Raw genomic sequence first — 8357 nt, forward strand, 5'->3', positions numbered from 1 at the left:
TTTGCCACTTTCAACTCGTTTCTTGCAGGCCACCAGAAAAGACACAAAGGAAAGAGGTTTTAGTGTGAGCTGTAAATAAAATGGAGCACAGCAGCTCTGTGTCCTGTTCCCAAACTCTGCCTCACTTCGACCTCCAGGTTTCTCATTTGACTTTTCACTCTGGTACAGTTATTTCTTGCAGGCACAGAACTTCAAAATGAGATGAAAATTACTTGGTTACACTTTAGAATGAGTGTATCAAGATTGTTCAAAATGCAGTAAAAATATCCTCTACAGAGAAGTCCTTTTTATAGATCAAAGAAATGCAACAAATAATCCACTATTTTGTTAGTGTATTAACACTGCAATCAACAGTGGAAGCAGTTGCAATTTCTGATGACAGAGTTCCAATGGGCAAAGATTGCTGGATTGCAGGAAAATTGGAAAGGAACTGTCCCGTCACCCATTAAGATGATTAATCAATTGATTATGACAAGAATTAAAACCCTAACACATTAAAATAATATTGATACAGATGGTTTAAACTGCTTTTATAGATTCCTTCTGTTGAAATTTGTGTCCACTGCATGTGATTTACAAACATGATGGGCAGCACACAGGTCAGGCAGGAGGCAGGAAGGAGAGAGGTCCTCACTGAAGGGATGCCCAGGGGGGCAGTGAGGTCACCATCCCTGGAGGAGTTCAAGGAATGACTCAGTGGGGCATTTCATGTGGTGGTGGTTTATCAAAGGCTTCACTCAATAATCTTGGAGGTCTTTTCCAGCCTTAATGGTTCTATGACTTTGTGCTAATGTGCAGTTCCAGGGCAACCACTGGCAAACATTTGTTGCACCTTTTCCTTTTTCCACATGTGTTTATTTGGAATTCCTTACTTGTTTTTCAGTACTCTAATGTCTTTTTATTTAATGGAAAGTATTTGTGAACCATCATCATGTTCAACAGACAATCCCATTTTCTTCTGCCTCTTTTATTATTGTTGTAAATTTTCCGTTCACCGACAAACGTGAGTTCTGTTTTCCTTGTCCTTTATGAAACATAGAATAAGGGGTTTCATTACAATGTCTCAAATGCCAATTAGAATGAAATGCAACACTGGCTGGCAGGAAAGCTCACCTGCCAGGCAGCCTTGGAGTCCAGATAAGGCTGTAATGTGCTCTGAGAACAGGTTGTGCTGCCTTTACACTTTCTGTTGTCATCTTTCCTCTTAAATGATGGGTTCTTACATGGCCCTGGGTACCTGGTGAAGGGCACCTTTCCAAAGTGGGCTGTCCCTGTGCAGAATTTTGCACCCCCAGGTCACTTATCTTCAAGTCAGTATTAGCTGGATATGCTGTGATGTGCTGAGAGTGGACCAGGCTTTCTCTGAAGATTTGTTTTGGTTTTAAGTAATAATAAATTGGCGCATTCTCTTTGTGTCTGGGTTTAAAACAGAGATAGATGACTTCAAATGAGAGTGAATTAAAATTCAGGATGTGCTGGGAGCTTGAACAAGCTGGGCTGGGTTCCAGGACGCATCACAAAGACACAAAGACAGGAGGGGAGACAGCAGAAGTGGTGAGAGCAGACAAGAAAAAGTAAAGTGGTGGCTGGCAAGGAGCAGGGAGGGAGTGATTCCCCCATGCTGAATGGGAAGTGATGTGAAGGAGGTGCTGCTGGGCCTGTGCTCTGTATAGAGCCAACTTTTGCTTTAAATTGTTTTTTAATTAATCAAACTAGGGGAAGATGCTTTAAAAACATTGCCTCTTTTCCCTTTCACTCCTTCCTCCTACAACTGATGCTCCTTCTGTCTTTGCCATTTTCTAATTTCTCTCGTTTCTTCTGGCTCTGTGCAAAATGAAGGAAAATACTCCTTTTTCCTTCATTCCCTCTCCTCCCCAGCAATCCTTTCCAGGACAAAAGTCTGAAAGCAGCTGTCCATCCCTGGAAGTGTCCAAGGCCAGGTTTGATGGGGCTCTGAGCAGCCTGGTCTCATGAAAGGAGCCCCTGCCCAAGGCAGGGCGGCTGGAACAAGATGATCTTTAAGGTTTCTTCCAACCCAGCTGATTCTGTGATTCTGTGACATGGAAAACGCTGCTTTCCTCAGGACAAGTCAAATATCAGGGAGGATACTGAGAGGGGTCACAGCTAGGATGAGAAGCAGGCTGAAAAAGTATCTCTTTTTTCCAATTATCTCTTTTTAAAAAGGGTAATTTTTTTATTTTGTTTTTTTTTATTCCTTCTTTTGTAACCAGGTGGCATTCACTGGTATTTTCTTATGAAGAAAATGATGAATGGGTCTTGAGTTAACACTGCTTTGCTTGCAAATGAACTTAAAATAAGTCCATTTAATAAATGATAACAAATGTAATAGAGCCGAAGGGAGGGCCAAGTAATTTATGGATTTTTTTTCCAAAATAATACATAAAATAAATTTGAGCAATATAATTTTCATCTGGCTTCATAAAAATAAATAAGCATATTTTGCAAAGCACTATTAAAGCAGGAAGAGATGTAAACAAGACAATATTGTACTCTGGCTGGGATTCCGTTTTTGCAAAAGAAAGGTGTACTTTGTCAAGGAAAATTAATAGTTAATGATCTCATCCTCTAAAATGTCAAAGGAGATATGAAAGATTTCCTGTTATTATGCAGGATTTTCATCAAGGAAAGCATATGCAAAAGGTATCCAGCCTGCTGTAGAATTGCTCCTCCAGCAGTTTTTCTTGTCTATAAACTCACAGAATTAATTGTACTCTGCTGTGCTCCTCATACAACGTTAGTGCAAACCTGTGTGCCTCAGTTTGTCCCCCGGGTTTGTCTGGGCTTGTGGCTTCACCTGCTGGGTTTAGATGGTCCTGTGGAACAGACCAGAAGCCAGCCTGACCCAGAGGTGGAGGGTGGTCAAATTCTTGTCCTAAAGGAGCACAAAGAATTAAGCCAAATATTGGCTTAAACTGCATCCTGGGGTTGCATCTCTGGAAAGAGCAATCCAGCTCTTCCTCCTTCCCTAAATTCAGTATCTGCCTCATAAATTCTCCTTCCTGGGACTGCCTGACATGGGAGCACACTTACTTAAGGTCAGAGCTAGCTTTTTGATAGCTTCCATAACAGTGACTGCCATTCTTAAGAATATATACTGTAAGAAATATAAATAGACTGGCCTTTTCTGCCTGCTGCTGTTTGTCAAAGTTCTCAGCTGTAAAAAATAAATATGATTGTGCTCCTGGATTGTGCTGCCTGGAGCTGTGGGCTGAGCAGGGATGGCAAATGGGTCTGTTCTGAGCAGCCTGGCTGCTGCCAGGGGCTGCTGAAGCCATTTGTTTGGGAAGGGAGTTGTTGTCCCTTGAGTCTCAGCAAGCAATGGCTTTCCTAAGAAGGAGCAGGAAATCTGTATTGAAATCATATCACAGTTTTCATCAAAGTAACGCCATGGAGCTTTACTGGACTCTAAAACCTGCTCCTTCCCCAGCTCTGCTTCTGCCTGGGCATTCTCTTCACCTTAACTTGCCCAAGTGGGAGAAGTTAAGTAGAGCTTTCTAGATTGCACTTCACTAAGAGAAAATGAAGTCCAGAACCAGTAACTTCAGCAGGTTTTGAGAGCAGCTGAAGAGTCTAAAGAGAGTGATGTAATGTGCAAAACACAGTAGAAGTTCACCATGGAAGAAATAATCAGAGGTGCTGGCAAGGAGATCTCTCTGCACCACAGAGATCCACAAAGGTGTTTGTGTGACTGACAAAACCCATCTGTCTGTGGGGATATTCCTTCCCTGGCCTTTGTGAGCAGCAGCAGAGGTGGTGGTTGAGACTTGCTGGGGTTCCCTGGAGTGCAGAGGGTACTTCACTGGCACAGTAGATCTCTCTGCATGCACTGCTTCTTCAGCACTCGGTTTTTTTGTCCTTTGTGCCCAAGCTCTACTCCTGGAATAAGACCAGGATTATAGTAAAGGGTGCTGGTGCTGTGGAATAAATGTTTTCGTGTGCTGTGCAAAGTCACTGCTCTTTAGAAGATTTAGCTGTGCTGGCACAGCAGAGCTCTGTCCTGTGCATGTCCCTCTTGTCCCAGTCAAGTGTAAAGGGCAAACTCTGAGATGTGCTGTTGATCCTTCCAGGCTGATAAAAATGCCTAAGTGACTCATGGGCTCTTGATTCAGTTGTTCAAAGAAAATTGTAACAGCAGAGGTTGAGATGTACAGATAGTTCTGTCATGTCTTAAATGCAGACGCAGCAGCAATGCTAGACGTAGCCTGTAGCATTTCAGATTTATCCATGATATGCAGAGTGGCTCAGTAACACATCTCCAGCCCTTGTTCTCCTAAGGAACAGTGTAGATAAGTTTGTGGAAACATCTTTGGGGGAAGAAGCAAAAAAATCTGCACGTCTGGTCCAAAATTCATAGTGAATTCAAACTAAAACATCTTGGGCATTTTGGAAAGGTTAGTTAACTTCTCTAAAAATGTGAATAAATCCCAACACTCTTGATTTTCAGGTTTGACGTTATCTTACATGTTGCTCTTGACAGAAATCTGCTCAATCTACAGTCTGGATCACTTTGGTCTTCTCCCACTCCTTCATCCTTACTTGTGTGACAGCATGTTCAGATCTGTTGAAGCCCCTGCCCCTGATTGCACATGTAGGTTTTTCTCAGAGTTTCTAGAGCAGCCTCCATGCAGAGAGCTCAGCTGTAAAATTCACAGTGGCTGAAAGGTGAACTTGGAAAAACACAAATGTGAACAACACTTCACATCTTTCTGCTGGTTGCATTTTATGGTGTGCACTTTATATTCAACTTCTTAGTACAGAAGATGGTATGAGGACAGAACTGTGGGGTTTTTCCCATCACAGCTCTTTAACATAACAGCACCCTTATTTTCTTCAAAGCTTCTGACTGCAACTTAGCATAAATATTAACTAAGTTACACTGGTAGTGTTCCCTTTGTGATACTTGGAGGTACCACACAGTCCCGACCTTCTCTTGTGACTTTTCCCCAGCTGGGCGCAGGGTTTGGCTGGGCAGAGAGTGCTGAGATGGTGCTGCAAACCCCTCAGCTCTGCCCCCACAGCCGAGGGTGGCTTCAGTACTGCTTCTTCTCCCAGAAATACACAACGGCTTCCAAGTGTTATAACAACACCCTCCCTTTTTAGGAGCACAGCCTTATGTGAGCTGGAGTGAGAGCTCGGTGCTGCCTTTGCAGTCGCTGCTGAGGCTCTGGGGAGCGGCAGCAGCCGGCGGTGGTGGCTCCGTGGGACAGGGATGTCACACAGCGAGGAGGGGCTGTGCCACCAGAGGGGACCTCCAGCATGGGCACAAAGGCTGCTGGCTGCTGTCTCGGCTCTTGGCTGGGAAGAAGAAGCAGGAGGAGGAGGCTGCAGGCAGCAGAGCATCTCTGAGCTCGGCCATGAGTCAGGAGCCGGGGGCGGCTCTCAGCAAGCTGCTCTGGAGCTGCTTCTGTTCCCACTGCACAGCTCCTGTCTAGCACCACAGCAGCTCTCCCAGGGTGACACCACACTCCAGCTTGCAGTCACCAGCAGCTTCAGCTGCCCCTCCTGGGGACAGAGTTTGACCCACCATTGATCCAGCACCGCTCCCAGCCCGGGACATCTCGTACCCTGAGATGCAGCTGAAATCTTGACCAAAGGCTGTTTGCTCGTGTCCTTGGCTGTCAAACTCTGAGCATCTGTTAGATATTGTTAGAAAATCAGATATTGTTATCCTCTTGTAAAGACCAGCAGCGGTAAACTCTGCACATTGCAAACCATTGAGAAAATATTCTGTCCTGATCTGTTGAAATTTTGGAAAGATTTCAGCCCATGCCTCCGTTGCACTGTTTCATTCATGCAACACACATTGCATTAAAATCACATTGAAAGCACTTAAAGACAAAGAAGAGAGAGCAAAGAAGAGAGAGAGGAAGGAAGAAAAACCTTGATGAAGGCTGAAACACATTTGCTGATTCTGCCCCTCATTACCCTGTCACCAAGGGGTGCTTTTTGACAGCCTCTATCTGCTTGCATTGCTGCCAAGATGCTCGAGGAAATACGCCTTGTTGTGTCCTTTCCTGTGAATTTCTTTGTCTTTATGGTTTTATTGGTATCAGGTGACTGTCAAGGAAACACAACTCCCACTCTGTTTAGGAAGTACACTTTTTAATATTAATGTAGGTAAAGCACTGCTTTTGTTAACAGCCAGTGGGAAGATCCCAAACCTTTGGAATATTTGTGACACTTCACAAGTTTTTCCTAATGACTTAAAATATTTTTTGAGAACTAAAACTTATTTCTGTCCTCTTTGCTTTGATGTCTTTATAAATGCTAGAAGACTGTCTCCCTGTCTGCTGTGGCTCTACATTTATAGCAGGCTTACAGCAAAATCCTATTTCTGTTTCTAGTTGTAAGAACTCCCAAGCTGATCCTTAAATAGATCTGATTGCTCTATAGTCCTTACTGCCTCAATTTGTCGGAAAAATATTGGTCTATTCTTTCTAGTTAATAAATGTATGCCCCTTCTATCTGCCACCAAGGATTTCATTGGTGTAGGTAGTGCAGAATACTTCATATCTTCCACATGTGTATTAAAACAGGCTTAATGGAATGTAGGTATTTCTATTACTTGAATAAACAGGCTTCTTCTTTTTTTCTGGTTGTTAACTTTGCTCGTTAATTTTGCTCATTTATTTTGAGTGTTATGTTCTCTCTAACAGGCCTGCCACAGGGATCAGCGAGACCTGAGATCAATAATTGCTGGAAGCAAAAGGCTGGAGGCAAGCTGTAGCTACAACAGATTTTCCAGATCAGATTGGGCATGCTGAAGGGCAGTGCTGGCCTCTCCTGTGACAGCTTTTCCTGACATCCATGGCACTGTCTTTGCAGCTCAGGGGAGATGTCCCTGCTGGAAGGGTTAATGTCACATCTCTGTCACTCCTGTGGGGGTGAACCATTGCTATAATCACTCTGGTGCCATTATAAGGTAATGTATTTTCTCTTCCTTTAGTGTTGTGAATTGTTATTGATAGGTGTGTTTGGATAATGTTATTTACACTAAAGAAATTATTGGCACTTTTCTGCTACTTGAAACTTTCTTGGTTACTTTCCTTGTGCTCTTTATACTTTGCTCTTAAACTCACACTTAGGGCTGGGTGGTTGGGAAGAGGGTCTGTGAACTGAGATCTTTGGGAAATTTTGACAGCAAATTATTCAAAACAAAGCTTAAGGAGTACATCTGTCAAATGACTTGAAGACATTTGAAAGAGTGGAGGATGTTGGTGAGAAATTAGGTGCTGCTGCAGATAAGACATTTGTTTCAATCAAAGACAAATAATCAGGTGTTGAGATCTGTTTTTATAAAGGGTTTTCTGTCTCAAAGAGAAGAGGGATGCATCTGAGGGATGCTCCTGTATCACTCTGGACTTTACAGATCTTGCCAGGAGAAGATTTGTTTTGGGAGCTGTCACTGTAGAGCTTTGGCCCTTCCAAAGACATCCCCAAAATGTGAGTTCCCCTTCACAAACAAACCTTGTGGCACCTGCAGTGGCAGCCACTGAGAGTGTGTGTCACCTTTGTTATGGCACAAAAACCACTGGTTTTTAATAGAAATGCTGTGTGGAATAAAACTCATTAGTTTCTTCTTTTTTAGCTTCTTAATCAGAAATCCTGGGAGCAATGCTTGTGTTTGATTCCTGCAGGGTCTCTGCTGAGGTCCAAAGTCACAGCCCAGGGATGGCTGCAGTTCTCCCAATACAGGAGCTCTGCAATCTGATTACCCAAGGTAGTTCACACCCTGTGTATAACCTTCACCTCTCCTTAAAGAAACAGCTGAAAATATCTTTGCATTTATGTTTTCTTCCTCTGAGATATTTAAAGCTCAAGCCCTGTGCAGTGTTTTAATATAATTGTTATGTACAGATCTCCCTGTGTACTTGCTCACTACAGCAAACAAAGAATTGCACATCACTGATGTTCAGAATCTGCAAAATTTATTCCCCAAGGTTGTTTATACACTATGCTTGTTTATTTTTTTCTCTCCCTATGCTCCTATCTGTCAGATGACAGCTGGGAAATTCAAGATGTGTCTATATGAAATGAGAAACCATTTTGTGTTGTTTTAGTAGACAAGGCATCAGTTCTGGGAAGGAGGCACCACCTTAAGGCCTTAAAAAACCCAAATATTTATTTCTTGTTCTGCCCTGAAATGAGGTTCCTGTGCAGGCAGCAGTGGGATCAGTCCTGGAGCCCAGGTGGAGCAAGGCCAGTCCCCAGAGGTTTTGGGTAACAAAGAAAATAAATAGTTGTGACACTGAGTGTGTTCTGGAGGCTGGCTCTGAGCCTTGCACTGCATCAAGGATCACATGGAAGGTATTTCACACCTGTGCTGGTGACAATGA

General features: G+C 43.3%; 1 protein-coding gene across 1 annotated transcript in view; it reads left to right on the top strand.

The window, feature by feature from the left end:
- The window catches only part of LOC111935982 (uncharacterized), a 188028-nt gene extending 180564 nt beyond the window's left edge, over positions 1 to 7464 (top strand). The window contains exons 2-3 of the transcript XR_015277450.1: positions 6678 to 6943; positions 7391 to 7464. The gene's annotated coding sequence lies outside the window, so the exon portion shown is untranslated. The remainder of the gene's footprint in view (positions 1 to 6677; positions 6944 to 7390) is intronic.
- The last annotated feature ends 893 nt before the right edge of the window (positions 7465 to 8357 follow it).

Source organism: Cyanistes caeruleus, chromosome 17 (genome assembly GCF_971803275.1).
Source record: "Cyanistes caeruleus chromosome 17, bCyaCae1.hap1.1, whole genome shotgun sequence".
NCBI lineage: Eukaryota > Metazoa > Chordata > Aves > Passeriformes > Paridae > Cyanistes > Cyanistes caeruleus.